Below are 22,525 nucleotides of genomic sequence, written 5' to 3'. Positions count from 1 at the left end.
TCAAGCCCTCTCACACTGGCTACCTCCACCATCCTGAACGCAGAGACTCAAGCCAGGAATAGACAACTCCACCTACTGCAAGAAAAGAAAACAGAGTTCTGAGACTTTTCTTTCTTTCTTTTATTTTTTTGCTCTTCTCATCCAATCTCCTTTACTCTTCAACCTCTGGTCCTCACAACCTCAACATTTGTGAAACCAAGAACTTTGCATGAAATAGGACTTTAACAACTTAATCACCAGAATAATATAATATAGAGGAATTGCATATGCCCCACTTCCCCCCCCCCTTTTTCTTCTTCTTATTTTCTTTCTCCCACTCACTTTTTTTTCTTTCTTTCCTTGTTATTTTTTTCTTCCTCCCTCTATCCCACTTTCAACCTCCTAACTTTTACTATTTATATGTAGGGTGATTTTCTAAATACAGATAGGAGTTTGTATACATTCTTCTGTAAATTACCCCTGTCTATTCATTAGAGTTCTCCAAAGTTGCTAAGTTAGATTAACCCCATACTGTCACTCCTTTCCCCCTTAATATAATGTCCTATGCCTGACCCTCGGTTTTCCATATGCCACCAGAAATGGCATGCCTTTTATGAAACTAATGACTATATTTTAAATAATAATTGAAGCCAACATCTGTAGAAATAGAGTCTAACTATAAATGTATTAATAATGAAAACTTGCTCATAGATGATGTCCTATTGATATTGGGAACTGTTAACATTATCTACGCTAAGCCTCAGGCCAGCATCATTTCTAAATGGAGAAAAACTGAAGGCATTCTCTCTAAAATCTGGAAAAAGACAGGGATGCCCTCTCTCATCACTTCTGTTCAACATAGTTCTTGAAACACTGGCCAGAGCAATTAGACAGACAAAAGAAATTAAAGGAATAACTATAGGAAAAGAAGAACTTAAACTAGCACTATTTGCTGATGATATGATTCTATACCTAGAAGACCCCAAAAAACGGACACCTAGGTGATTGCATAACTTAACTGTTATAACTTTTGATGCTATAAACATGGGATGAATGTATCATTATAGTACACTGTCTTTAATTTTTTTTTTTTTTTTTGGTTTAACACTGAGGAGTGGTATGTGTGGGTCATATGGTGGTTCCATTACTAATCCTTGGAGGAACCTCCATATTGTTTTCTATGTTGGTTGCATTAATTTACAATTTCACAAAGAATATATATGAGTTCTGTTATCAACATAATAAATGTATCATTACCAGCAATTTTTATTATTTGTATTCTTTTTTTTTCTAAATAAAAAAATTTTCTTCCTCACAACATCATACATGTATTCTGTATAATGATGAGGGTTTCGTTCTATCTTCCTTGCAACTCTCCTTCTCCCTCCTTTTCCCTCCCACCTCTCTTCCCTATTTAGTGGTAATCTTCTTCTCATGCTCTTCCTCCCTATCCCATTTTGAGTCACCCCCCCCCCCTTTATATCAGAGAAGACATTCGGCATTTGTTTTTTAGGGATTGGCTAACTTCACTTAGCATAATCTGCTCTAATGCCATCCATTTCCCTGCAAATGCCATGACCTTCTTATTTTTTGGTGCTGAGTAATATTCCATTGTGTATAAATGCCAATTTTTAAAATCCATTCATCTATTGAAGGGCATCTAGGTTGGTTCCACAGTCTAGCTATTGTGAATTGTGCTGCTGTAAACATTGATGTGGCTGTGTCCCTGTAGTATGCTCCTCTTAGGTCTTTTGGGTATAATCCAAGAAGGAGAATAGCTGGGTCAAATGGTGGTTCCATTCCCAGCTTTCCAAGGAATCTCCATACTGCTTTCCAAATTGGCTGCACCAATTTGCAGTCCCACCAGCAATGTATGAGTGTACCTTCCCCCCCCACCCCCCACCCCCGCCCCTGCATCCTCGCCAGCACTTATTGTTGTTTGACTTCATAATGGCTGCCTTTCTGACTGGAGTGAGATGGTATCTTAGGGTGGTTTTGATTTGCATTTCTCTGATTGCTAGAGATGGTGAGCATTTTTTTCATGTATTTGTTAACTGATCCTATGTCCTCTTCTGAGAAGTTTCTGTCCAAGTCCTTGGCCCATTTGTTGATTGGGTTATCTGCTTTTTTGTTGTTTAACTTTTTGAGTTCTTTGTACACTCTAGAGATTAGAGCTCTATCTGATGTTTGAGGGGTAAAAATTGGTTCCCAGGATGTAGGCTCCCTATTCACCTCGCATATTATTTCTCTTGCTGAGAAAAAACTTTTTCAGTTTGAATTCGTCCCATTTGTTGATTCTTGGTTTTAACTCTTGTGCTATAGGAGTCTTATTAAGGAATTTGGGGCCTGCCCCCACGAGATGAAGATGAGGACCAACTTTATCTTCTATTAGACGCAGAGTCTCTGGTCTGATTCCTCAGTCTGCCGTCTTGAAAGGTACCTAAACACGCTCCCCGAGGGAAGAAGCCCCTCATCCCTGGAGCCACCATCCCACCTGGGGTTTCTGACAGGAAGAAGCCCAGAGCCCCCACCTCTGCCAGCTGTCAGTAGTTTGGACACCTGGGATCTCCAGGTCCAGGGGTAGCTCCATTCCCACCATTGATAGCAGGCCCCCCAGCCTGGGCAGCCCAACCCACTCAGCCCTTGGTGCTGACAGACGTAGAAATCCCACCGTGGGGGCCCATGCCAGCACCCACACACATTCTGTCATGTATGACTAAAAAAAATAAGTAAAAATTTTTAAAAAAGGTGGCAGACTGGAGCTGTCTACTGCTGAGGCCCTGTGAGTACTGTTGGGCTTTGGGCCCTGGTGAGAGAGTAGGAAGTTCCTACTGGAGTCAGATGGAGGCCCCAGATGTGGGGGAAGGGGGACTGTGAAGTCATAATGGTGTTCCTGAGGGTGGCCCCCAAGGGAGCCACTGGCTGCAGAGCCAAGCCTGCCAAGGTGCTGGGAGAGGGCCTGGGAGGAAGGGCCAAGGAACAGTTGGCAGGCTGTGGAAGAGGGGGACACAAAGTTTGGAGGTAGGAGGGTGTCTCTGGGAGGAGAGAGCAGCGCCCACCCACTTTGGGCGGGGAGGCAGTGCTGGGGTGGTAAGGCAAGGTCTGGCTGAGGCCCACTGATGCCAGAGGCTTGGCCCCTTCCCAGGTAGAGGGGCCCACACATGGGCTGGGGTTGGGGGGCATGGTATAGCTGTCCCAGATGGCCTGGGACTCACCCATCAGAAGGCAGTGGATGTGCTGCGGAGCTTTCTGTTTCTCCCAGTTCAGGTCCTCAGTGGTGACTGGACAGGCCAGTTCCAGAAGTGGTGGCAGCCTCAGAGGTCCCCCCTATTGATGTGACGGCAAAGGAAACTTTCATTTCTGTGGCCTACCCGTATTCCCCATGGATGAGCATTTCTTCCTTGGCAATGGCTGTCCCGCTCTGCCTACAGCCACCTTCTCACACTGGGCCTTCTTTGGCATCCATTTCCCTGCAAATGCCATGATCTTGTTATTTTTTAGTGCTGAGTAATATTTCATTGTGTATAAATGCCACATTTTTAATCCATTCATCTATTGAAGGGCATCTAGGTTGGTTCCACATTCTAGCTATTGTGAATTGTGCTGCTGTAAACATTGATGTGGCTGTGTCCCTGTAGTATGCTCCTCTTAGGTCTTTTGGGTATAATCCAAGAAGGAGAATAGCTGGGTCAAATGGTGGTTCCATTCCCAGCTTTCCAAGGAATCTCCATACTGCTTTCCAAATTGGCTGCACCAATTTGCAGTCCCACCAGCAATGTATGAGTGTACCTTCCCCCCCCACCCCCCACCCCCGCCCCTGCATCCTCGCCAGCACTTATTGTTGTTTGACTTCATAATGGCTGCCTTTCTGACTGGAGTGAGATGGTATCTTAGGGTGGTTTTGATTTGCATTTCTCTGATTGCTAGAGATGGTGAGCATTTTTTTCATGTATTTGTTAACTGATCCTATGTCCTCTTCTGAGAAGTTTCTGTCCAAGTCCTTGGCCCATTTGTTGATTGGGTTATCTGCTTTTTTGTTGTTTAACTTTTTGAGTTCTTTGTACACTCTAGAGATTAGAGCTCTATCTGATGTTTGAGGGGTAAAAATTGGTTCCCAGGATGTAGGCTCCCTATTCACCTCGCATATTATTTCTCTTGCTGAGAAAAAACTTTTTCAGTTTGAATTCGTCCCATTTGTTGATTCTTGGTTTTAACTCTTGTGCTATAGGAGTCTTATTAAGGAATTTGGGGCCTGCCCCCACGAGATGAAGATGAGGACCAACTTTATCTTCTATTAGACGCAGAGTCTCTGGTCTGATTCCTCAGTCTGCCGTCTTGAAAGGTACCTAAACACGCTCCCCGAGGGAAGAAGCCCCTCATCCCTGGAGCCACCATCCCACCTGGGGTTTCTGACAGGAAGAAGCCCAGAGCCCCCACCTCTGCCAGCTGTCAGTAGTTTGGACACCTGGGATCTCCAGGTCCAGGGGTAGCTCCATTCCCACCATTGATAGCAGGCCCCCCAGCCTGGGCAGCCCAACCCACTCAGCCCTTGGTGCTGACAGACGTAGAAATCCCACCGTGGGGGCCCATGCCAGCACCCACACACATTCTGTCATGTATGACTAAAAAAAATAAGTAAAAATTTTTAAAAAAGGTGGCAGACTGGAGCTGTCTACTGCTGAGGCCCTGTGAGTACTGTTGGGCTTTGGGCCCTGGTGAGAGAGTAGGAAGTTCCTACTGGAGTCAGATGGAGGCCCCAGATGTGGGGGAAGGGGGACTGTGAAGTCATAATGGTGTTCCTGAGGGTGGCCCCCAAGGGAGCCACTGGCTGCAGAGCCAAGCCTGCCAAGGTGCTGGGAGAGGGCCTGGGAGGAAGGGCCAAGGAACAGTTGGCAGGCTGTGGAAGAGGGGGACACAAAGTTTGGAGGTAGGAGGGTGTCTCTGGGAGGAGAGAGCAGCGCCCACCCACTTTGGGCGGGGAGGCAGTGCTGGGGTGGTAAGGCAAGGTCTGGCTGAGGCCCACTGATGCCAGAGGCTTGGCCCCTTCCCAGGTAGAGGGGCCCACACATGGGCTGGGGTTGGGGGGCATGGTATAGCTGTCCCAGATGGCCTGGGACTCACCCATCAGAAGGCAGTGGATGTGCTGCGGAGCTTTCTGTTTCTCCCAGTTCAGGTCCTCAGTGGTGACTGGACAGGCCAGTTCCAGAAGTGGTGGCAGCCTCAGAGGTCCCCCCTATTGATGTGACGGCAAAGGAAACTTTCATTTCTGTGGCCTACCCGTATTCCCCATGGATGAGCATTTCTTCCTTGGCAATGGCTGTCCCGCTCTGCCTACAGCCACCTTCTCACACTGGGCCTTCTTTGGCATCCATTTCCCTGCAAATGCCATGATCTTGTTATTTTTTAGTGCTGAGTAATATTTCATTGTGTATAAATGCCACATTTTTAATCCATTCATCTATTGAAGGGCATCTAGGTTGGTTCCACATTCTAGCTATTGTGAATTGTGCTGCTGTAAACATTGATGTGGCTGTGTCCCTGTAGTATGCTCCTCTTAGGTCTTTTGGGTATAATCCAAGAAGGAGAATAGCTGGGTCAAATGGTGGTTCCATTCCCAGCTTTCCAAGGAATCTCCATACTGCTTTCCAAATTGGCTGCACCAATTTGCAGTCCCACCAGCAATGTATGAGTGTACCTTCCCCCCCCACCCCCCACCCCCGCCCCTGCATCCTCGCCAGCACTTATTGTTGTTTGACTTCATAATGGCTGCCTTTCTGACTGGAGTGAGATGGTATCTTAGGGTGGTTTTGATTTGCATTTCTCTGATTGCTAGAGATGGTGAGCATTTTTTTCATGTATTTGTTAACTGATCCTATGTCCTCTTCTGAGAAGTTTCTGTCCAAGTCCTTGGCCCATTTGTTGATTGGGTTATCTGCTTTTTTGTTGTTTAACTTTTTGAGTTCTTTGTACACTCTAGAGATTAGAGCTCTATCTGATGTTTGAGGGGTAAAAATTGGTTCCCAGGATGTAGGCTCCCTATTCACCTCGCATATTATTTCTCTTGCTGAGAAAAAACTTTTTCAGTTTGAATTCGTCCCATTTGTTGATTCTTGGTTTTAACTCTTGTGCTATAGGAGTCTTATTAAGGAATTTGGGGCCTGCCCCCACGAGATGAAGATGAGGACCAACTTTATCTTCTATTAGACGCAGAGTCTCTGGTCTGATTCCTCAGTCTGCCGTCTTGAAAGGTACCTAAACACGCTCCCCGAGGGAAGAAGCCCCTCATCCCTGGAGCCACCATCCCACCTGGGGTTTCTGACAGGAAGAAGCCCAGAGCCCCCACCTCTGCCAGCTGTCAGTAGTTTGGACACCTGGGATCTCCAGGTCCAGGGGTAGCTCCATTCCCACCATTGATAGCAGGCCCCCCAGCCTGGGCAGCCCAACCCACTCAGCCCTTGGTGCTGACAGACGTAGAAATCCCACCGTGGGGGCCCATGCCAGCACCCACACACATTCTGTCATGTATGACTAAAAAAAATAAGTAAAAATTTTTAAAAAAGGTGGCAGACTGGAGCTGTCTACTGCTGAGGCCCTGTGAGTACTGTTGGGCTTTGGGCCCTGGTGAGAGAGTAGGAAGTTCCTACTGGAGTCAGATGGAGGCCCCAGATGTGGGGGAAGGGGGACTGTGAAGTCATAATGGTGTTCCTGAGGGTGGCCCCCAAGGGAGCCACTGGCTGCAGAGCCAAGCCTGCCAAGGTGCTGGGAGAGGGCCTGGGAGGAAGGGCCAAGGAACAGTTGGCAGGCTGTGGAAGAGGGGGACACAAAGTTTGGAGGTAGGAGGGTGTCTCTGGGAGGAGAGAGCAGCGCCCACCCACTTTGGGCGGGGAGGCAGTGCTGGGGTGGTAAGGCAAGGTCTGGCTGAGGCCCACTGATGCCAGAGGCTTGGCCCCTTCCCAGGTAGAGGGGCCCACACATGGGCTGGGGTTGGGGGGCATGGTATAGCTGTCCCAGATGGCCTGGGACTCACCCATCAGAAGGCAGTGGATGTGCTGCGGAGCTTTCTGTTTCTCCCAGTTCAGGTCCTCAGTGGTGACTGGACAGGCCAGTTCCAGAAGTGGTGGCAGCCTCAGAGGTCCCCCCTATTGATGTGACGGCAAAGGAAACTTTCATTTCTGTGGCCTACCCGTATTCCCCATGGATGAGCATTTCTTCCTTGGCAATGGCTGTCCCGCTCTGCCTACAGCCACCTTCTCACACTGGGCCTTCTTTGGCATCCATTTCCCTGCAGATGCCATGATCTTGTTATTTTTTAGTGCTGAGTAATATTTCATTGTGTATAAATGCCACATTTTTAATCCATTCATCTATTGAAGGGCATCTAGGTTGGTTCCACATTCTAGCTATTGTGAATTGTGCTGCTGTAAACATTGATGTGGCTGTGTCCCTGTAGTATGCTCCTCTTAGGTCTTTTGGGTATAATCCAAGAAGGAGAATAGCTGGGTCAAATGGTGGTTCCATTCCCAGCTTTCCAAGGAATCTCCATACTGCTTTCCAAATTGGCTGCACCAATTTGCAGTCCCACCAGCAATGTATGAGTGTACCTTCCCCCCCCACCCCCCACCCCCGCCCCTGCATCCTCGCCAGCACTTATTGTTGTTTGACTTCATAATGGCTGCCTTTCTGACTGGAGTGAGATGGTATCTTAGGGTGGTTTTGATTTGCATTTCTCTGATTGCTAGAGATGGTGAGCATTTTTTTCATGTATTTGTTAACTGATCCTATGTCCTCTTCTGAGAAGTTTCTGTCCAAGTCCTTGGCCCATTTGTTGATTGGGTTATCTGCTTTTTTGTTGTTTAACTTTTTGAGTTCTTTGTACACTCTAGAGATTAGAGCTCTATCTGATGTTTGAGGGGTAAAAATTGGTTCCCAGGATGTAGGCTCCCTATTCACCTCGCATATTATTTCTCTTGCTGAGAAAAAACTTTTTCAGTTTGAATTCGTCCCATTTGTTGATTCTTGGTTTTAACTCTTGTGCTATAGGAGTCTTATTAAGGAATTTGGGGCCTGCCCCCACGAGATGAAGATGAGGACCAACTTTATCTTCTATTAGACGCAGAGTCTCTGGTCTGATTCCTCAGTCTGCCGTCTTGAAAGGTACCTAAACACGCTCCCCGAGGGAAGAAGCCCCTCATCCCTGGAGCCACCATCCCACCTGGGGTTTCTGACAGGAAGAAGCCCAGAGCCCCCACCTCTGCCAGCTGTCAGTAGTTTGGACACCTGGGATCTCCAGGTCCAGGGGTAGCTCCATTCCCACCATTGATAGCAGGCCCCCCAGCCTGGGCAGCCCAACCCACTCAGCCCTTGGTGCTGACAGACGTAGAAATCCCACCGTGGGGGCCCATGCCAGCACCCACACACATTCTGTCATGTATGACTAAAAAAAATAAGTAAAAATTTTTAAAAAAGGTGGCAGACTGGAGCTGTCTACTGCTGAGGCCCTGTGAGTACTGTTGGGCTTTGGGCCCTGGTGAGAGAGTAGGAAGTTCCTACTGGAGTCAGATGGAGGCCCCAGATGTGGGGGAAGGGGGACTGTGAAGTCATAATGGTGTTCCTGAGGGTGGCCCCCAAGGGAGCCACTGGCTGCAGAGCCAAGCCTGCCAAGGTGCTGGGAGAGGGCCTGGGAGGAAGGGCCAAGGAACAGTTGGCAGGCTGTGGAAGAGGGGGACACAAAGTTTGGAGGTAGGAGGGTGTCTCTGGGAGGAGAGAGCAGCGCCCACCCACTTTGGGCGGGGAGGCAGTGCTGGGGTGGTAAGGCAAGGTCTGGCTGAGGCCCACTGATGCCAGAGGCTTGGCCCCTTCCCAGGTAGAGGGGCCCACACATGGGCTGGGGTTGGGGGGCATGGTATAGCTGTCCCAGATGGCCTGGGACTCACCCATCAGAAGGCAGTGGATGTGCTGCGGAGCTTTCTGTTTCTCCCAGTTCAGGTCCTCAGTGGTGACTGGACAGGCCAGTTCCAGAAGTGGTGGCAGCCTCAGAGGTCCCCCCTATTGATGTGACGGCAAAGGAAACTTTCATTTCTGTGGCCTACCCGTATTCCCCATGGATGAGCATTTCTTCCTTGGCAATGGCTGTCCCGCTCTGCCTACAGCCACCTTCTCACACTGGGCCTTCTTTGGCATCCATTTCCCTGCAAATGCCATGATCTTGTTATTTTTTAGTGCTGAGTAATATTTCATTGTGTATAAATGCCACATTTTTAATCCATTCATCTATTGAAGGGCATCTAGGTTGGTTCCACATTCTAGCTATTGTGAATTGTGCTGCTGTAAACATTGATGTGGCTGTGTCCCTGTAGTATGCTCCTCTTAGGTCTTTTGGGTATAATCCAAGAAGGAGAATAGCTGGGTCAAATGGTGGTTCCATTCCCAGCTTTCCAAGGAATCTCCATACTGCTTTCCAAATTGGCTGCACCAATTTGCAGTCCCACCAGCAATGTATGAGTGTACCTTCCCCCCCCACCCCCCACCCCCGCCCCTGCATCCTCGCCAGCACTTATTGTTGTTTGACTTCATAATGGCTGCCTTTCTGACTGGAGTGAGATGGTATCTTAGGGTGGTTTTGATTTGCATTTCTCTGATTGCTAGAGATGGTGAGCATTTTTTTCATGTATTTGTTAACTGATCCTATGTCCTCTTCTGAGAAGTTTCTGTCCAAGTCCTTGGCCCATTTGTTGATTGGGTTATCTGCTTTTTTGTTGTTTAACTTTTTGAGTTCTTTGTACACTCTAGAGATTAGAGCTCTATCTGATGTTTGAGGGGTAAAAATTGGTTCCCAGGATGTAGGCTCCCTATTCACCTCGCATATTATTTCTCTTGCTGAGAAAAAACTTTTTCAGTTTGAATTCGTCCCATTTGTTGATTCTTGGTTTTAACTCTTGTGCTATAGGAGTCTTATTAAGGAATTTGGGGCCTGCCCCCACGAGATGAAGATGAGGACCAACTTTATCTTCTATTAGACGCAGAGTCTCTGGTCTGATTCCTCAGTCTGCCGTCTTGAAAGGTACCTAAACACGCTCCCCGAGGGAAGAAGCCCCTCATCCCTGGAGCCACCATCCCACCTGGGGTTTCTGACAGGAAGAAGCCCAGAGCCCCCACCTCTGCCAGCTGTCAGTAGTTTGGACACCTGGGATCTCCAGGTCCAGGGGTAGCTCCATTCCCACCATTGATAGCAGGCCCCCCAGCCTGGGCAGCCCAACCCACTCAGCCCTTGGTGCTGACAGACGTAGAAATCCCACCGTGGGGGCCCATGCCAGCACCCACACACATTCTGTCATGTATGACTAAAAAAAATAAGTAAAAATTTTTAAAAAAGGTGGCAGACTGGAGCTGTCTACTGCTGAGGCCCTGTGAGTACTGTTGGGCTTTGGGCCCTGGTGAGAGAGTAGGAAGTTCCTACTGGAGTCAGATGGAGGCCCCAGATGTGGGGGAAGGAGGGCTGTGAAGTCATAATGGTGTTCCTGAGGGTGGCCCCCAAGGGAGCCACTGGCTGCAGAGCCAAGCCTGCCAAGGTGCTGGGAGAGGGCCTGGGAGGAAGGGCCAAGGAACAGTTGGCAGGCTGTGGAAGAGGGGGACACAAAGTTTGGAGGTAGGAGGGTGTCTCTGGGAGGAGAGAGCAGCGCCCACCCACTTTGGGCGGGGAGGCAGTGCTGGGGTGGTAAGGCAAGGTCTGGCTGAGGCCCACTGATGCCAGAGGCTTGGCCCCTTCCCAGGTAGAGGGGCCCACACATGGGCTGGGGTTGGGGGGCATGGTATAGCTGTCCCAGATGGCCTGGGACTCACCCATCAGAAGGCAGTGGATGTGCTGCGGAGCTTTCTGTTTCTCCCAGTTCAGGTCCTCAGTGGTGACTGGACAGGCCAGTTCCAGAAGTGGTGGCAGCCTCAGAGGTCCCCCCTATTGATGTGACGGCAAAGGAAACTTTCATTTCTGTGGCCTACCCGTATTCCCCATGGATGAGCATTTCTTCCTTGGCAATGGCTGTCCCGCTCTGCCTACAGCCACCTTCTCACACTGGGCCTTCTTTGGCATCCATTTCCCTGCAAATGCCATGATCTTGTTATTTTTTAGTGCTGAGTAATATTTCATTGTGTATAAATGCCACATTTTTAATCCATTCATCTATTAAAGGGCATCTAGGTTGGTTCCACATTCTAGCTATTGTGAATTGTGCTGCTGTAAACATTGATGTGGCTGTGTCCCTGTAGTATGCTCCTCTTAGGTCTTTTGGGTATAATCCAAGAAGGAGAATAGCTGGGTCAAATGGTGGTTCCATTCCCAGCTTTCCAAGGAATCTCCATACTGCTTTCCAAATTGGCTGCACCAATTTGCAGTCCCACCAGCAATGTATGAGTGTACCTTCCCCCCCCACCCCCCACCCCCGCCCCTGCATCCTCGCCAGCACTTATTGTTGTTTGACTTCATAATGGCTGCCTTTCTGACTGGAGTGAGATGGTATCTTAGGGTGGTTTTGATTTGCATTTCTCTGATTGCTAGAGATGGTGAGCATTTTTTCCATGTATTTGTTAACTGATCCTATGTCCTCTTCTGAGAAGTTTCTGTCCAAGTCCTTGGCCCATTTGTTGATTGGGTTATCTGCTTTTTTGTTGTTTAACTTTTTGAGTTCTTTGTACACTCTAGAGATTAGAGCTCTATCTGATGTTTGAGGGGTAAAAATTGGTTCCCAGGATGTAGGCTCCCTATTCACCTCGCATATTATTTCTCTTGCTGAGAAAAAACTTTTTCAGTTTGAATTCGTCCCATTTGTTGATTCTCGGTTTTAACTCTTGTGCTATAGGAGTCTTATTAAGGAATTTGGGGCCTGCCCCCACGAGATGAAGATGAGGACCAACTTTATCTTCTATTAGACGCAGAGTCTCTGGTCTGATTCCTCAGTCTGCCGTCTTGAAAGGTACCTAAACACGCTCCCCGAGGGAAGAAGCCCCTCATCCCTGGAGCCACCATCCCACCTGGGGTTTCTGACAGGAAGAAGCCCAGAGCCCCCACCTCTGCCAGCTGTCAGTAGTTTGGACACCTGGGATCTCCAGGTCCAGGGGTAGCTCCATTCCCACCATTGATAGCAGGCCCCCCAGCCTGGGCAGCCCAACCCACTCAGCCCTTGGTGCTGACAGACGTAGAAATCCCACCGTGGGGGCCCGTGCCAGCACCCACACACATTCTGCTGGCAGCCAGGCTGCAAGTCCACTGGAGCAACTAGTCCATCAGCCTCTGCAGCTGCTACTCAGAGGCCAGGGACTGTGAACAGTGTTTGTCCGAAGAACAGGCAGTCCCAGTCAGCATGGGACAACCAAGTTTCATCCCCCTTAATGCTGCCAGTGTCAGTTGCCTCAATTGCAACTTGGAGGATAGATTTGTCCCCAGTTCTTCCATCTCCCATGGCAGAAATGGGCAACTGCTAAAAAAGTAGAGGGACCCCCCAAACCAGAGAACACCATGGGGCAAGCTTGGGACAGAACAGCTCCAGGGCCTGCCCCTAGGCAGAGCACCACGATGAGGACCAAGGGAGAGAAGGCAAAATACAAACCAGGGCAAGCAACCACTGATGTTTGTGCAATTCATGCCATCCCCCAAAGCCTGACCGTGCAGAACCCCTGAAGCTCTCCTGGGAGGAACCATCACCACCCTCGGAAAGGCCACCTCAACTTGTAAGTTTGTCCCCATGCAATCCAGGAACGTGGGAGCCCAAACTAGCTCCCGGATCTCATATCTGTCTTTGGGGTTCTGTTCCTCTCCTCCCCAAGTGAAGGAAAGAGAAGCATGAGACAGCATTTACAGGGTAAATGGGGCTTCGACATATTCAGCGCCACTAACTAGACCATCCCTATAGTGGTCACTTTACAGGGGACAAAAACCAACTCTGTTCTTGGAGCCACGAGGGCCACTCCTTTAAGTGCCAAAAGGCGCCCCCTTACAGGAACCCTGAATTCCACCTCGGAGCATCAATACCTCCATGAACCAGGCTGCATATATTTACAGAGGGAATCATATCACCCATTTCCCTGGTGGTAAAGGTGAGGCTCTGGGAAAGGACATGAATTATGAGTTAGTCAAGGTCCTGCCTGGAAGAGCTGGGACTGGAATTCTGGAAATCTGGCTCCAGAGCCTCATGTGCAGAACCCTTCAGGGGAGGCCTGATGCCGGGAGCTTGGAAGGGGGGGACCCATCAAGTTGGGGTGGGGGGCTCAGAGAAGAATGAAGAGATGGGTGTGGCTGGGGAATTCGTCCAGAGGGGGAGACCAATAGGAGAGGGAGGGGATCGAGTGAGGGGACTGCATGAGCAAGGCCAGGCAGCGGGAGTGTGTGGGTCAGGCAGAGGAATGACCTGTGAGCAGCTGGGGGTGCAGGGACGGAGGGGGACAGGATTCAGAAGGAAAAGAAGGTTGGGCCACACCATGGAAAGAGCCAGGTCTGGCAGGGAGACACCACCCCTCCCTGCTCCATCCTCCAACTGTCTTTGAGTCTGTGCCTTGAACTTCCCCAAACCCTCCCTTCTCACCACCTCCACTGGCCCTATTCCACCCCTCCCAGCTCTCACCTCCTCCCTGCCTCGCCCATAACAAGACAAAAAGCTCAAAGCTGCTGGCCATTTCCATGTAGTTCTTTTCCCTGCACCTTGTCCCCACATCTGTCTTAACTTGAACTCCAGGTCGGCTCTGTAGGGGCAGTGGTGGGTGACACACAGGATCTCCCTGCTTTAGAGCTGGAGAAACTGAGGCCCAGAGAAGTAATTTCTACTTCTATTTCAGATCTTGGGCCATCACCCCCTTGAGGAAGCCCTCCCTGCACTCTCTACTACCCTGTCAGGCCTGGTTTTTGGTTATTTGTTCTCAGAGGACCAAGGATTTTTGCTGTAGAGAACTGGCCTCAGGTTGTCACTGTCTATTCATTCACATGGATTAGTTTATGTCTTTCTATGTCACTTGGCATGCAGGGGACACTGGAGAAACACTGAGTGACTGAATGACAGTTTGGGTTCTTGTGACAAGTAACAAGAAGAGGTGTTAGTAGAACATGGATGGGGCACCACATGGTCCCCACTTGGGGTATAAAAAGTCTAGGAAGCTTCTATAAGGGGGTGATGACCTGGTTGGAGCTTGAAAGCTGAGTTGCTGGTAGCAGCTGGAACATGCAGGATGGTACCTGGCAGGAGGTGAGCCCCTGGCTCCTGTCACCTTCAGGAATCTGGGTTCAAGGTCCAGTGGTCTAGGTAGCTGGGAATGTGGGCCTGTGAAGGCCTCTGCCCCGAGCTCCATACCCCAGGTGACCTTGAGGCAGGCAGGGTGGCACACCCTTCCTCTGCTCACTCCCCTTTGTCCAGTGGTAGCCAAGGGGCATCTGACTCACCTCCTCTTTGCCCCACTTCCCCACAGTGAGATTTATTTTAAAGTTACCTGAAAATCCCTCCAGCCTTCCTGATTCAGCCACCCTGTCCTCTGTGATTCTCTTGTGAAGGTCAACTGAGGGTCCCTGAAGGACTGCAGCCCATGCACCTCACTGGCTCAGCTCACCCACCCCACCCTGTGGCTCTCCACTCTCCCCCACCAGGTGGCAGAGGCTTCTGGAGGTCTTCCCACCAGGAGTCTAGAACAGGCTTATTTATGTAGAATAAACAAATTACGTATTTCATCCCATTTTCCTGGTCTTTGACAAAACAATTCTATTTGCATAAGACTAATAATTCAGTGACCTCCTTAAAGGCCATTTTTCTCTTGATTCTGGCCCATACAGAGGCCATGCTCTGTTAGAGTGGGAAAATAATTTTTTCTTGGTCACAGATTTATAGCTATAAGCAGAGCACTCTGTGAAAATTCTTTCTAGTGAGTAGTCTGGGCTTAATATTTCCTATACTTACATATTATGAAGGAGACCTTCCAAACATTGTGGTTCCTCTGTGCACCTCATATCCCTTCTCATTATCTGGACCACAAGCCAATTTCAAATTTCCCCATCCAAGCAAATGGCCTAAGGACAGAGAACTCCCAGATGCTCAAACAACAAGGAAACCAGAGAGCCAGGACAGGGCCTCTGTAGTAGTGAGGAGCCTGACCAGAGAGCCAAGTAAAATGAAAGCCTCCTGCTACCCAACTCTGAGGGCAAAGCTGCCAGGAAGTGAGAGGGAAGGGGACATAATGTCTCTGAGCCTCCACTTTGCCCCAGGATCACAGAGGTCAGGGTGAGACCTGTGCTATGCATCTAAGCAGTCTGCCACCAGGTCCCATGTGGGAGAAGGTGGATGTCATCTTAGCAAAAGAGTTTTCTCTTGGACCCCACAGGAGTGGGTCCTGACCTGGAAGAGGATGGTCTGGTGGCTGGTCCAGCTGAGCTGCCAGGTTGAGAGGCCAGCACAGATGTGCACCTAGATGCAGCCTTGCTCATGGTGGTGCTGGTGCCCCGAGGCAAACTTGGGCATTTCTGCTTGGGTGGGCCCTTTGGGGATGGCACTGAAAGGAGGGGCCTAGGTGGCTCCAAGATCATGGTTGCTGTTTGTCCTGTGTAACTTGGTCACCATGGAAATACTCTGGTGGTGGGGGCCACAGAGAGTCAGGCCCAAGCTTGCCTCATAGGTCTGTCTGGTGCTCGAGGGTCCCTCCTCTTAGAAAGGAGATGCTCATTACCCACAGGCTGCTCCCAGGTTCTCTGCTCTCAGGTTCCACTGAGGACACTGCCAAGGGCATAGTCATGCAAGTTGGTCTTTCTGGGGTGGTGCTGGCCCCTCGATTTCTGCTTGGGTGGCCTTTGTGTCAAGCATTAAATGGAGGGGCATTGGTGACTCCCTGCTCATGTTTGCTGCTTGTCTTTTGTCCCTTGGTCACTGGAGGTATTCTGGTTAGAGGTGCTGCAGGTTTTCATGCTCCAGGCTTGCTGTCTGGGCTTGGAGTTTCTCTTCTTTTGGAGCAGATGCTCAGTGCTCCAAAGGCCAGTATCACATCTGGAGGGAGGTCTGTAGTCGTAGAAGCCAGTGATTCCACAGCATGGACTTTCAAGTGCAGGTGGCCTTTCTGGAAATGGTGTTGGTCCCCTGCATTGATCGTAGGGGTTTCTGCTTCGGATGACTTTGGAGATGGCAGTAAAATTAGAAGCACCCATAGCTAGGGTGTCTTAGCAGGTCCTAAGCTGGACCCATGGTGCCCAAGTCCTGGAAAGTCCCACAAAGGAGAATAAGCCAGGGCAGTCCCTGCCAGAACCTGGACTCTCCAGCCTTTGAACCCAAAGGTGCAGGATGCCAGCCTTGCCTGCCTTGAGTGTAGTAGTTGTCAAGTGCTTCACAGTCGTTGCACAGGAGCATTGCTGGCACAGTCAGGCATTTCATTGAGATGAATCCAAACCAGGGGAACAGGTTTTTGAGCAGTATTGGATGTGGGAATATATAATGTGATTGGCTTTCTAGAAGGTAACCTCATCGCCATGGTTCCTGATGGGCACTGCTGAAAATACAGAACCATCCAGAGGACTGAAAATTTGATGAGTCATTCATTTATTTATTTTTATACCAGATATTGAACCTGGGGTTCTTAACCACTAAGACACATCCTCAGACTTTTTTTTTAAAATATGTTTATTTAGAGACAGAGTCTAGCTAAGTTGCTTCAGACCTCTCTAGCTTGCTGAGGCTAGTTTTGAACTCCATATTTTCCTGTCCCATCTTCCCCAATGCTTGGACTACGGGTGTGTGCCTCCAAGCCCTGCTGGGCCTTTCATTTGGGCCAGATCTGAGCCTCTTAGTACTTTTGTTAGGAAATGGCCAGGAGGAGGGAGAGTGGATCTTAAATGGATGGTTTGTTATTGTAAAGGGCTGGGGATTATAGTTTGAATTAATCTAACAGTCTTCTTAATATTGTCCTGAGCATTGAATTTACCCATATTGACCCTACCTCTCCCCCTGCCCAATGCCACTGTGGATCACTGAGGGTTCTCTATGGTCCGAGTTCAGCCACAACCCTTTTCTTGGTTACTTCTCATAATGACACACCCATGAATTGCATATCTTGACTGGTAACTAAAGCTTTCGTTGGTGGTGCTTTCAAATATGAAACTATAAATTTGTTATCAAGTGACTTGTCTAGAAATCATTTTCTTCCAAATTGTTCCAAAGAGGTCAGACTGGAAGAGGACCTAGTCACTGGCCAGGCTGACCTTCTTCAGGTGTTCCAGACCCTCAGTGATTTCCATCAGTTCCCCCTCTTTGTAAAATCATGCAATAGACTTGTGTTTGGGGAAGCAGCAGGCTTAGGATTGAAGCAGGAGTTCAATAGAGGTTTTCAGCAGGAGGCTATGATAGGAGTCCTCAGTGCTTCCCCAGTGAGCTTGCCTTTTAATAGCAGGTAACCCTGAGAATGGGACAGCTATCAACAACTAATAGATATCAGTACTTACATGAAACAGCTGACGTGCTGTGTTCACCAGCCTATTCTTTTTTTTTTTTTTTTTTTTTTGATATTGTTTTTTAGTTGTCAATGGACCTTTATTTTATTTATTTATATGTGGTGCTGAAAATTGAGCCCACTGCCTCACACATGCTAGGCAAGCACTCTACCACTGACCCAAACCCCAGCACCATCAGCCTATTCTTTAAGAAGAAAGGATGTTCATAACCTGTTAGTGTCAAGAAAGCCAAAGGAGCACATGTACTAGTCTCTGGGGAGTAGTAGCCTTCTAGGGCAGGCTCCCTGACTGTGTGTTAATTAAGTGTCCTGGTCCATGTGGGCAAGATGAAAGTCAACCTCAGTGTGAACTGGGAAGTGCAGAGCTGATGACCAAAGAGAGCTGTTCTTTGACATTGCATTTCCTTCATCTATCGTGTTTAGCATGAGGAAGATTTTTTTTTTTCCTTGTGGAAATTGAGTTAATAGGTGGTAAATAAATATCTTAGTTGCTTCTGATGTGGCTGAGGAGCACTTTCAAGTGTTTAAAAAACTGGTTTCTGTATATCATTCTATAGCTAATTGCAATTCTTATGAAACCTTCTCATAGGCTGTTTCTGGTTTTATTGGGATTTTTTTCAGCTGCATTGTGAATTGGATGAAGGACATTTTCCCTTCTTATAAATGGTTTTGTGGAATTTTGAGATTTGGGTTTTTATTCACATTTGAAGGGAATAAATCAACCAGCCTTAAGAACATGACATCTTTCTGATGGATAGAAGCAATTCAAGGAAGAATAAGGATGATGTCTTTTAGAAATGCTATAGGAATATTTGTTTGGGGGTCAATAAATAACATGCTTAGAGTTTAATAAATATTTTGTTATGTCATCGTAGTTTCTACATTTTTGTATTCTAGTAGAATTTTATCTAGTTTTAATATTTGTTTTTGAGCAGACACCTTTATCTTGAGAGATATCATTTAGTGTTACTTTTCAAAATTTGCAGCTGTGTAAATCCAGATGCTTGGTGAAGCTGCTCTAGTGTGAGGAAAGCCTCTCCTGTTAGGCCAGGAGCCTGTAAGGCACCATCAGCACATATGAAACCTGCTATGTATTATAAGCAACAGGAAATAGCACAGAAGCTGCAAGTGCATTTAGGTCATTTGGAAGTTGAATTCTTGTCATATCTTTACTTTGCTTAACATATCTTCTCCCCTTTAGTTCTTTCTTATAGTAATTTGAAGCTGATGAATTTACTGGTATTTTCAGGAGAGCATATACAATTAAAATATTTTTCAATTCAGTATCAGTTCAAAGAACTTAGCATCACCTGCCTCTCACCTTTGGTGGGAAGGTAATGAGCAGCCACTTAGCTCTGTGTGCACAAGGATGATGGTCCTGAGTCTCCTGGGATGGCTAGCTAAATCTGGAAGTTCCTTAGGAGATGGAAAGACATCAGCTCCTCATGTTCCATTCAACAGTGAGCACAGGGCGCTCAGTGAACATGCATTAGGTTTGTGAGTGTCCCCTGCAGGGACTGGTCTCCTATTCCCTTTCCAGACCTCAAAGCTGAATTGTCTGTCCTTCTCTCTGCTCCAGTAGCCTCAGCTATTGAGTACTATTGCCTCTGAGATGCTTCTTTGTTCATACTACTGGGATCTTGCCTCCAAAGTTTAGTTGGAAGAATAGGAGGAAACTGTTGCTTTAAACTGCACACAAAACAAAAGGAAGTGGCTTTGCCTTTCCCTAAAGACATGGAGATAGAGAAGTCCATTTCCATGGTCATGGCCATGCTATGGAACAAATTCTTGGCCATTCCACACCATCCTTGCTTCTTATATGTTTTGTGCATCAGTGAATTTTTTAGCCCTAGCATTTTCACCTATGGGAGGCGTGTAGAAACGGAGGCACAGAAATGCCACCTCCTTGCCATTTCATGGGGTCCTCAGGTCTCTGCCTGCTGCCCCACCAACTTTCCCCACAAACCTCTGGAATTTCAGCAGTGCCCTCTGCTGTGGGCCTGTGGAGCCAGACTAAGTTAGACTTCCCGTGACTCAAACTTGGAAGTGATACCCCATGAGGCTTGTTGATTTCTGTTTCTTAGAAACCAGATGCTGATGTGGATCCACTGAGAGAGGAGGGAGCTACAGGCTTTGGGCACAGGATGCTGTGGTGTTTGAAATCCCCTGTAGTGTACCCCATCATACGATCGGAAGAGACATTGGGGCAATTTGATTTCGCACAGGAATTAGAATTCTATGGCAAAGGGGAGGCTATCTCTGAAAATAACCCTCCAGTGGTGCAGAGTGGGGACCATGGCCAAGAGAGGAGCTGACTTTCCCTCTGTCACTGTGGGACTCAGGTCATGGTAAAGTTGGATGTCATCCTTTGTCCCTTAACTTCCTATGTCATGTTATCTGTATATTTGTGCATTAGAGACACATGACTCCTGGATTAGGGTTTCTCAGGGAGTCCATGTATGTGTGGGCACATGTCCGTGATGACAACCTCTAAAGCAGATGCTAGAATGACCCCTGGGAACATGTTGAGAAGCTATGGAGGCCCTGCAAGGCACAATGACTTCCTCAGGGCCACACACATACCCACAAGAAGGGGAAGGGTCTCAACCAAGCTCTGTCTCCCCAAACCAAGGGAGCTGGCTACACCCGGGCCTGTCTGAGGGCCTGATCCAGGGTGTGTTGGTGTAACTGGGTCCACCTGTGCCTATGTCATGGGAAGACTGCAGCCCAGTGGGCCATTGGAACCATCTTGTGTAAGAAAGGGACTCAGCAAAGGACTTCCTGAGACAGTGACCTCACTTCCTTGGCCATGGAACTCACAGAACTTGGAACCCTGGTAGCTAGGCACTCACAGTCCACAAACAGTCCCAGTCTGCTCACTGGTGTTGAGACAGCAAGCCCAGAGCCATGAGTTCTTGTTGTCTACAGATCTGTGGGTGCTTAAGCCTCAGGGCTTTTCCTGAGTGTGGAGGTGCTGGGTCAGCGCTGTGTCCCAACGACTCTGGCAATTTTTCCCAAGGAGACCAGAAGTGAGACAGGACAGGGCACCACAGGTGTCCATAGTTTAACCCACATTCAGATTCCCCTTTCAAAAGTGCCAGATCTCACCAGGTTTGTGTGTGTGTGTGTGTGTGTGTGTGTGTGTGTGTGTGTGTGTGTGTGTGATGTCTCCTGAGAATATGGAGGGAAAATATTTTGATTTCCCCTGACGTATGGCAGTGATTCCTTTTGCAAATGGCTACCGTTTTCCTGTTGAAATGTCCCTCTTTGATTGCCCATCCTAGGGAGAAGATGACCAAGGCTCATCAGTGGATGTGTCCTGTCTTGTGGAAACCCTGACATACTTCTCTGGGAGCTCGAGGATGGCCTGGTGCCTGCCCTGCAGCAGGGGAACACCCCCTATGTCCATGGGGTTTTGTATTTGTACCAGGATTTGGCCAGTACCCAGAAGGCTCTGGAGCTGCTGGGTAAAAGGTGTGTATGACCTCCAAGCCCTGGCCCATGGCCATCTCCTGGCCTGGTGTTGGGAATGCCGGGCATCACTCTGAACCTCCGTCAGCTCTGAGGAAAGTAGGGTTTTTCAGAGGAGAACTCTGCCTGGGTGTTTAGAAATCCAAGTAGGATGAGCCCTAGGAGTGTTTTCCTCAGAGTGGTCCTGGGACACAGGCTGGCGATGGCTCTGGCCTTTCCCTGGGGGCCTGTCCCCTCCCTGAGAGGAAGTTCTCTGCCTCAGACCTCACTCTTCTGAGGCCTCAGGAAAAGCAGTTTCCACATTTGGGAAGGAGTCTGTGGGTTGCATCTGGGAGGGTTCCAACCTGCCTGTAGACAGAACAGGGACCCCTGGGGTCAACTGAGAGGGTCCTGGCCCTGAGGTAGCCAGGCAGCAGGTGGTTGGGTTCATTCATGGCTCAAATATATATGAAGCACCTACCTTTGGCAGGCACTTGGCCTATCATTTAGGAATCCGTGCAGACAAACTCTCCCAGCCCTCCTGAGCTCCCGTTATCGTCAGTAAGTTAGTCAAGTCCACCAGGCATCTCGACAGATGAGGGACACAGGATATTAGAGGTCACAGCCTCCTGGTATTCTCTAGGTATGGACGCCTCCAGCCATATGTTGAGGAGCAGTACCTTCAAGACAAGAAGTGAGTGGTCTTTGGGCCAAGAGGGAGGGCTGCTGTCTCGAGAGTGGTCACTTGGGGGGCTGTTGTAGAGGATGGCTGGGCAGACCTCAGGGTCTACCCTGTTGTTTCCCAGCAGAGGACAGAGGTCTGGGGCTTACTCTGTAGAAGGAACAAAGCAAGCTGTGGTGGGATTCTGGGTACCCAAGGAAGAGAGGCATGGCTGGAGCCCAGAGCCAGGCCCTGTGAGGATCCCTCTCCAGCACAGCCAATCCCAGCCTGGATTGCCCATGCTTTTTTGTATAGAGACTGGAGAGAAAGTGAGGGGAGAATCCTACCCACACATGAGCCTCACAGTTTTGCCCCCTTTGCTCTGCTGCATGTGACCTGCTTGGACACTCTCTGGGAAGCTCCCCATGCAGGGGGCCTTGGGAGGTTCCAGCTGAAGGAGAGGCCCTTTACATCATTATCTTCCAGTTGGTACAGTTGGTGACCCAAGCTGCCATCCCATTCTTTCAAAGTCAGCCATCTTCCCTGGCAGCTACATAAAATTCACACACACACACAAATGCCAGAGGCAGGGGGTCAAGAAACGATTAGACCAGAAGCCTCCACTTCTCCTAGAATGTTTTCTCTCGCTGCCCTAGTTCTAAAGTCCTTGAGGGCACCTCCCACGTGTGAGCACCTGCGCATTGTGCCAGATGCCCCATCACAGCTATCCGCCTCCTCCCACTAAAGCTGTCTATTTTATTTTTTGTGATGGTTTTTTTTTTTTTTTTTTTTTTTTTTTTTTTTTTTTTTTTTAATGTCTGGGATGGCATTGTAAGTATTTTAGTAGCAAACATTTATGTTGACACAATAGTGCTCAATCCATTCACCAGGCTGTGCCACCCCCAGCGCTGAATAGCTGAAGATGGAGCCCCCTTAGAGCACAGGGGAACTGTGGGGCCCCTGTGCATGGAGCAGAGA

At 48.7% G+C, this 22,525-nt stretch overlaps 1 long non-coding RNA gene across 1 annotated transcript in view; it reads left to right on the top strand.

The window, feature by feature from the left end:
- The first annotated feature begins 2,305 nt into the window (after positions 1-2,305).
- Positions 2,306-22,525, top strand: part of LOC139701757 (uncharacterized) — a 240,145-nt gene continuing 219,925 nt past the window's right edge. The window contains exons 1-6 of the long non-coding RNA XR_011704270.1: positions 2,306-2,415; positions 4,208-4,321; positions 6,114-6,227; positions 8,020-8,133; positions 9,926-10,039; positions 11,832-11,945. This is a non-coding gene — a long non-coding RNA (uncharacterized lncRNA). The remainder of the gene's footprint in view (positions 2,416-4,207; positions 4,322-6,113; positions 6,228-8,019; positions 8,134-9,925; positions 10,040-11,831; positions 11,946-22,525) is intronic.

Source organism: Marmota flaviventris, chromosome 14, assembly GCF_047511675.1.
Source record: "Marmota flaviventris isolate mMarFla1 chromosome 14, mMarFla1.hap1, whole genome shotgun sequence".
NCBI lineage: Eukaryota > Metazoa > Chordata > Mammalia > Rodentia > Sciuridae > Marmota > Marmota flaviventris.
This window is presented reverse-complemented; position numbering and strand designations above follow the sequence as displayed.